The sequence below is a fragment of the Bos mutus genome, chromosome 28 (assembly GCF_027580195.1).
Source record: "Bos mutus isolate GX-2022 chromosome 28, NWIPB_WYAK_1.1, whole genome shotgun sequence".
Taxonomy (NCBI): domain Eukaryota; kingdom Metazoa; phylum Chordata; class Mammalia; order Artiodactyla; family Bovidae; genus Bos; species Bos mutus.
Genome location: NC_091644.1, coordinates 33937000 through 33945039, shown reverse-complemented (window position 1 = coordinate 33945039; position 8040 = coordinate 33937000). Strand labels below are relative to the sequence as shown.

Below are 8040 nucleotides of genomic sequence, written 5' to 3'. Positions count from 1 at the left end.
TGGACTGGAGATCCGTTTCACATATGATAATACACAAGTTTCAATGCCATTCTCTCAAACCATCCCACCTTCACCCTCTCCCACAGAGTCTAAAAGACTGTTCTATACATCTGTGTCTCTTTTGCTGTCTCACATATAGGGTTATCGTTACCATTTTCTAAATTATATATATATGCATTAGTATACTGTATTGGTGTTTTTTTTTTTTTTTTCTGGCTTACTTCACTCTGTATAATAGGCTCCAGTTTCATCCACCTCATTAGAACTTATTCAAATGTATTCTTTTTAATGGCTGAGTAATACTCCATTGTGTATATGTATCACGGCTTTCTTATCCACTCATCTGCTGATGAACATCTAGGTTGCTTCCACGTCCTGGCTATTAAAAACAGTGCTGCAATGAACATTGGGGTACATGTGTCTCTTTCAGTTTTGGTTTCCTCAGTGTGTATGCCCAGCAGTGGGATTGCTGGATCATAAGGCAGGTCTATTTCCAGTTTTTTAAGGAATCTCCACACTGTTCTCCATAGTGGCTGTTCTAGTTTTCATTCCCACCAACAGTGTAAGAGGGTTCCCTTTTCTCCACACCCTCTCCAGCATTTATTGCTTGTAGACTTTTGGATAGCAGCCATTCTGACTGGCGTGAAATGGTACCTCACTGTGGTTTTGATTTGCATTTCTCTGATAATGAGTGATGTTGAGCATCTTTTCATATGTTTGTTAGCCATCTGTATGTCTTCTTTGGAGAAATGTCTGTTTAGTTCTTTGGCCCATTTATTGATTTGGTCGTTTATTTTTTCTGGAATTGAGCTGCAGGTGTTGCTTGTATATTTTTGAAATTAGTTCTTTGTCAGTTGCTTCATTTGCTATAATTTTCTCCCATTCTGAAAGCTGTCTTTTCACCTTGCTTATAGTTTCCTTTGTTGTGCAAAAGCTATTAATTTTAATTAGGTCCCATTTGTTTATTTTTGCTTTTATTTCCAATATTCTGGGAGGTGGCTCATAGAGGATCCTGCTGTGATTTATGTTGAAGACTCTTTTGCCTATGTTCTCCTGTAGGAGTTTTATAGTTTCTGGTCTTACGTTTAGATCTTTAATCCATTATGAGATTATTTTTGTGTATGGTGTTAGAAAGTGTTCCAGTTTCATTCTTTTACAAGTAGTTGACCAGTTTTCCCAGCATCACTTGTTTAATAGATTTTCTTTAATCCATTGTATATTCTTGCCTCCTTTGTCAAAGATAAGTTGTCCATAGGTGCGTGGATTTATCTCTGGGATTTCTATTTTGTTCCATTGATCTATATTTCTGTCTTTGTGCCAGTACAATACTGTCTTGATGACTGTGGCATTGTAGTAGAGTCTGATCAGGCAGGTTGATTCCTCCAGTTTCATTCTTCTTTCTCAAGATTGCTTTGGCTATTCGAGGTTTTTTGTATTTCCATACAAATTGTGAGATTATTTGTTCTAGCTCTGTGAAAAATACCATTGGTAGCCTGATAGGGATTGCATTGAATCTATAGATTGCTTTGGGTAGTATACTCGTTTTCACTATATTGATTCTTCTGATCCATGAACATGGTATATTTCTCCATCTATTAGTGTCCTCTTTGATTTCTTTCACCAGTGTTCTATAGTTTTCTATACATAGGTCTTTAGTTTCTTTAGGTAGATATATTCCTAAGTGTTTTATTCTTTTTGTTGCAATGGTGAATGGAATTGTTTCCTTAATTTCTCTTTCTGTTTTCTCATTGTTAGTGTATAGGAATGCAAGGGATTTCTGTGTGTTGATTTTATATCCTGCAACTTTACTATATTCATTAATTAGCTCTAGTAGTTTTCTGGTGGAGCCTTTAGTGTTCTCTATGTAAAGGATCATGTCATCTGCAAACAGTGAGAATTTTACTTCCTCTTTTCCATTTGGATTCCTTTTATTTCTTTTTCTGCTCTGATTGCTGTGCCCAAAACTTCCAAAACTATGTTGAATAGTAGTGGTGAGAGTGGGCATTTTGTCTTGTTCCTGACTTTAGTGGAAATGCTTTCAATTTTTCACCATTGAGGATAATGTTTGCTGTGGGTTTTCCATATATAGCTTTTATTATGTCAAGGCATGTTCCTTCTATTCCTGCTTTCTGGACAGTTTTTGTCATAAATGGATGTTGAATTTTGTCAAAGGCTTTCTCTGCATCTATTGAGATAATCAGATGGCTTTTATTTTTCCATTTGTTAATTTGGTGTATTTTGCTGATTGATTTGCGGCTATTGAAGAATCTTTGCATCCCTGGGATAAAGCCCACTTGGTCATAGTGTATGATCTTTTTAATGTGTTGTTGGATTCTGATTGCTAGAATTTTGTTAAGGATTTTTGCTTCTATCTTCATCATTGATATGGCCTGTATTTTTCTTTTTTGTGGCATCTTTGTCAGGTTTTGGTATTAGGGTGATGGTGGCCTCATAGAATGAGTTTGGAAGTTTACCTTCCTCTGCAATTTTCTGGAAGAGTTTGAGTAACATAGGTGTTAGCTCTTCTCTACATTTTTGGTAGAATTCAGCTGTGAAGCCATCTGATCCTTGGCTTTTGTTTGCTGGAATATTTCTGATTACGGTTTCAATTACTATGCTTGTAATGGGTCTCTTAAGATTTTCCATTTCTTCCTTGTTCAGCTTTGGAAAGTTGTACTTTTCTAAGGATTTGTCCATTTCTTCCACGTTGTGCATTTTATTGGCATATAATCTCTGTTAGTAGTCTCTTATGATCCTTTGTATTTCTGTGTTGTCTGTTGTGATCTCTCCGTTTTCATTTCTAATTTTATTGATTTGATTTTTCTCCCTTGGTTTCTTGATGAGTCTGGCTAATGGTTTGTCAATTTTATTTATCCTTTCAAAGAACCAGCTTTTGGCTTTCTTGATTTTTGCTATGGTCTCTTTTGTTTCTTTTGCATTTATTTCTGCCCTAGTTTTTAAGATTTCTTTCCTTCTACTAACCCTGGGGTTCTTCATTTCTTCCTTTTCTAGTTGCTTTAGGTGTAGAGTTCAGCTATGGTTTTTCCTGTGGTCATGTATGGATGTGAGAGTTGGACTGTGAAGAAGGCTGAGCGCCGAAAAATTGATGCTTTTGAACTGTGGTGTTGGAGAAGACTCTTGAGAGTCCCTTGGACTGCAAGGAGATCCAACCAGTCCATTCTGAAGGAGATCAGCCCTGGGATTTCTTTGGAAGGACTGATGCTAAAGCTGAAACTCCAGTACTTTGGCCACCTCATGCGAAGAGTTGACTCATTGGAAAAGACTCTGATGCTGGGAGGGATTGGGGGCAGGAGGAGAAGGGGACGACAGAGGATGAGATGGCTGGATGGCATCACCGGCTGGATGGCATCACCGACTCGATGGATGTGAGTCTGAGTGAACTCCGGGAGTTGGTGATGGACAGGGAGGCCAGGCGTGCTGCGATTCATGGGGTCACAAAGAGTCGGACACGACCGAGCAACTGACCTGATCTGATCTAGGTTATTTATTTGACTTTTATCCTGTTTCTTGAGGTATGACTGTACTGCTATGAATCTTCCCCTTAGCACTGCTTTTACAGTGTCCCATACGTTTTGGGTTGTTGTGTTTTCATTTTCATTTGTTTCTATGCATATTTTGATTTCTTTTTTGATTTCTTCTCTAATTTGCTGGTTATTCAGCAACATGTTTTCAGCCTCCATATGTTGGGATTTTTAATAGTTTTTCTCCTGTAATTGAGATCTAATCTTACTGCATTATGGTCAGAAAAGATGCTTGGAATGATTTCAATTTTTTTGAATTTACCAAAGCTAGATTTAAGGCCCAGGATGTGATCTATCCTGGAGAAGGTTCCGTGTGTGCTTGAGAAAAAGGTGAAATTCATTGTTTTGGGGTGAAATGTCCAATAGATATCAATTAGGTCTAAATGATCTATTGTATCATTTAAAGTTTGTGTTTCCTTGTTAATTTTCTATTTAGTTGATCTATCCATAGTGTGAGTGTGGTATTAAAGTCACCCACTATTATTGTGTTATTGTTAATTTCTCCTTTCATACTTGTTAGCATTTGTTTTACATATTGTGGTGCTCCTATGTTGGGTCCATATATATTTATAATTGTTATATCTTCTTCTTGGGTTGATATCTTCTTTGATCTTATGTTTGATCAATATGTAGTGTACTTCTTTGTCTCTTTTCACAGCTTTTGTTTTAAAGTCTATTTTATCTGATATGAGTATTGCTACTCCTGCTTTCTTTTGGTCTCTATTTGCATGGAATAACTTTTTCCAGTCCTTCACTCTCAGTCTGTATGTGTCCCCTGTTTTGAGGTGTGTCTCTTGTACACAACATATATAGGGGTCTTGTTTTTGTATCCATTCAGCCAGTCTTTGTCTTTTGGCTGGGGCATTCAACTCATGTATGTTTAAGGTAATTATTGATAAGTATGATCCTTTGGCCATTTACTTTATTGTTTTGGGTTCAAGTTTATACACCCTTGTTGTGTTTCCAGTCTAGAGAAGGTCCTTTGGCATTTGTTGGAGAGCTGGTTTGATGGTGCTGAATTCTCTCAGCTTTTGCTTGTCTGTAAAGCTTTTGATTTCTCCTTCATATTTGAATGAGATCCTTGCTGGGTACAGTAATCTGGGCTATAGGTTATTTTTTTTTCATCACTTTATATGTCCTGCCATTCTCTCCTAGCCTGAAGAGTTTCTATCGAAAGATCAGCTGTTATCCTTATGGGAATCCCCTTGTGTGTTATTTGTTATTTTTCCCTTGCTGCTTTTAATATTTGCTTTTTCTGTTTAATCTTTGTTAATTTGATTAATATATGTCTTGGGTGAGAGCAAGCTAGCCAGTAATCACTTCCCTATGTGCTCTCCACAGTCTGAACCCCTCTGAGATCTTCACAGGGTTACACAGAAAAAATATGGAATGCTTCTTGAATTTGCATGTCATCCTTGCTCAGGGGCCATGCTAATCTTCTCTGTATTGTTCCAATTGTAGTATATGTGCTGCTGAAGCGACTGCTGGAAAATTATTTTTAAAAAATCAAAGAAAATAAGAATAATAGAATAGTATGATTTTTTTTCACATAAATGACAGAAAAAATATTTTTTAAAGAAAATTTTGAGAATTATTAGTCACTGTTCTTCATGGATATGAGCAACAAATGTTATCTTTTAGAGAGGGATGAACAACCTGAAAAATAATTCTAAAAGTTATTTTTGGTGTATACAAATTCCTTATTTTTCATCAAACGGAATTGATATGTTTTGAGCATGGCAGCTGCGATGGTGCATGAACATGTCCAAAAGGAGCTACCTAGGGAGGCAGGTCAGGGGCCACGGCCGAGAGAAGCTACCCTGCGTCTGAGGTAAGGAGTGTCAGCTGGGCTTTGCTGGAGCAGCCGTGAAGAGAGACCCCACATCCAAGGTAAGTGAAACCCAAGTAAGATGGTAGGCACTGAGAGAGGGGATCAAAGGGCAGACAGGCTGAAACTACAATCACAACTAGCCAATCTGATCACATGGACCACAGCCTTGTCTAACTCAATGAAACTAAGTTGTGCCATTTGGGGCCACGCAAGACAGATGGGTCATGGTGGAGAGGTCTGACACAATGCGGTCCACTGGATAAGGGAATGGCAAACCACTTCAGTATTCTTGCATGGAGAACCCCATGAACAGTATGAAAAGGCAGAAAGATAGGACATTGAAAGATGAACTCCCCAGGTGGGTAGGTGCCCAATATACTGCTGGAGATCAGTGGAGAAATAACTCCAGAAAGAATGAAGGAATGGAGCCAAAGCAAAAACAACATCCAGTTGTGAATGGGACTGGTGATAGAAGAAAGGTCCAATGTTGTAAAGAGCAATATTGCATAGGAACCTGGAATGTTAGGTCCATGAATGAAGGCAAATTGGAAGTGGTCAAACAGGAGATGACAAGAGTGAACATCGACATTCTATGAATCAATAAACTAAGATGGACTGGAATGGGTGAATTTAACTCAGATGACCATTATATCTACTAGTATGGGCAGGAATCCCTTAGAAGAAATCCAGTAGCCATTAAGTCAACAAGAGTATGAAATGCAGTACTTGCATGCAGTCTCTAAAAAGACAAAATGATCTCTGTTCATTTTCAAGGCAAACCATTCAATATCACGGTAATCTAAATCTATGCCCCAACCAGTAACGCTGAAGAAGCTGAAGTTGAACATTTCTATGAAAACCTAAAAGACCTTCTAGAACTAACACTAAAAAAGATGTCCTTTTCATTATAGGGGACTGGAATGCAAAGGTAGGAAGTCAAGAAATACCTGGAGTAACAGGCAAATTTGGCCTTGGAGTACAGAATGAAGCAGGGCAAAGGCTGATAGAGTTCTGCCAAGAGAACACACTGGTCATAGCGAACACTCTCTTCCAACAACACAAGACACAAGACACTACACATGGACATCAAATTGATTATATTCTTTGCAGCCAAAGATGGAGAAGCTCTATCCAGTCAGCAAAAACAAGACCAGGAGCTGACTGTGGCTCAGACCACAAACTCCATATTGCCAAATTCAGACTTAAATGGAAGAAAGTAGGGAAAACCACTAGATCATTCAGGTATGAGCTAAATCAAATCCCTTATGACTATACAGTGGAAGTGAGAAATAGATTTAAGGGACTAGATCTGATAGACAGAGTGCCTGGTGAACTATGGATGGAGGTTCGCAACATTGTACAGGAGAGAGGAATCAATATCATCCCCAAGAAAAAGAAATGCAAGAAAGCAAAATGGCTGTCTGAGGCCTCACAAACAGCTGTGAAAAGAAGGGAAGTGAAAAGCAAAGGAGAAAGGGAAAGATATATCCATTTGAATGCAAAGTTCCAAAGAATAGCAAGGAGATATAAGAAAGCCTTCCTCAGCGATTAGTGCAAAGAAACAGAGGAAAACAATAGAATGAGATAGAAGAGATTTCTTCAAGAAAATTAGACATACCAAGGGAATATTTCATGCAAAGATGGGCTCAATAAAGGACAGAAATGTTAGGGGACTAACAGAAGCAGAAGATATTAAGAAGAGGTGGCAGGAATACACAGAAGAACTGTACAAAAAAGATCTTCATGACCCAGATAATCACGATGGTGTGATCACTCATCTAGAGCCAAGACATCCTGGAATGTGAAGTCAAGTGGGCCTTAGGAAGCATCACTATGAACAAAGCTAGTGGAGGTGATGGAATTCCAGTTGAGCTATTCCAAATCCTGAAAGATGATGCTGTGAAAGTGCTGCACTCAATATGCCAGCAAATTTGGAAAACTCAGCAGTGGCCACAGGACTGGAAAAGGTCAGTTTTCATTCCTATCCTAAAGAAGGGCAATGCCAAAGAATGCTTAAACTACCACACAGTTGCAGTCATCTCACACGCTAGTAAAATAATGCTTAAAATTCTCCAAGCCAGGCTTCAGCAATATGTGAACCATGAACTTCCTGATGTTCAAGCTGGTTTTAGAAAAGGCAGAGGAACCAGAGACCAAATTGCCAACATTTTGCCAACAAAAAGCAAGAGAGTTCCAGAAAAACATCTATTTCTGCTTTATTAACTATGCCATAGCCTTTGACTGTGTGGATCACAATAAACTGTGGAAAATTCTGAAAGAGATGGGAATACCAGACCACCTGACCTGCCTCTTGAGAAACCTGTATGCAGATTAGGAAGCAATAGTTAGAACTGGACATGGAACAACAGACTGGTTCCAAAAAGAAAAGCAGTACGTCAAGGCTGTATATTGTCACCCTGTTTATTTAACTTATATGCAGAGTACATCATGAGAAATGCTGGGCTGGAGGAAGCACAACCTGAAATCAGGATTGCTGGGAGAAATATCAATAACCTCAGATATGCAGATGACACCACCCTCATGGCAGAAGGTGAAGAGGAACTAAAATGCCTCTTGATGCAAGTGAAAGAGGAGAGTGAAAAAGTTGGCTTTAAGCTCAACATTCAGAAAACTAAGATTATAGCATCTGGTCCCATCACTTCATGA

General features: G+C 38.5%; 1 non-coding gene across 1 annotated transcript; it reads right to left on the bottom strand.

Moving 5' to 3' along the window:
- Positions 1-4920: 4920 nt before the first annotated feature.
- On the bottom strand, positions 4921-5023 carry LOC138986140 (U6 spliceosomal RNA). The gene has a single exon (XR_011463041.1). It is a non-coding gene; the product is annotated as a U6 spliceosomal RNA (small nuclear RNA).
- Between the last annotated feature and the right edge of the window lie 3017 nt (positions 5024-8040).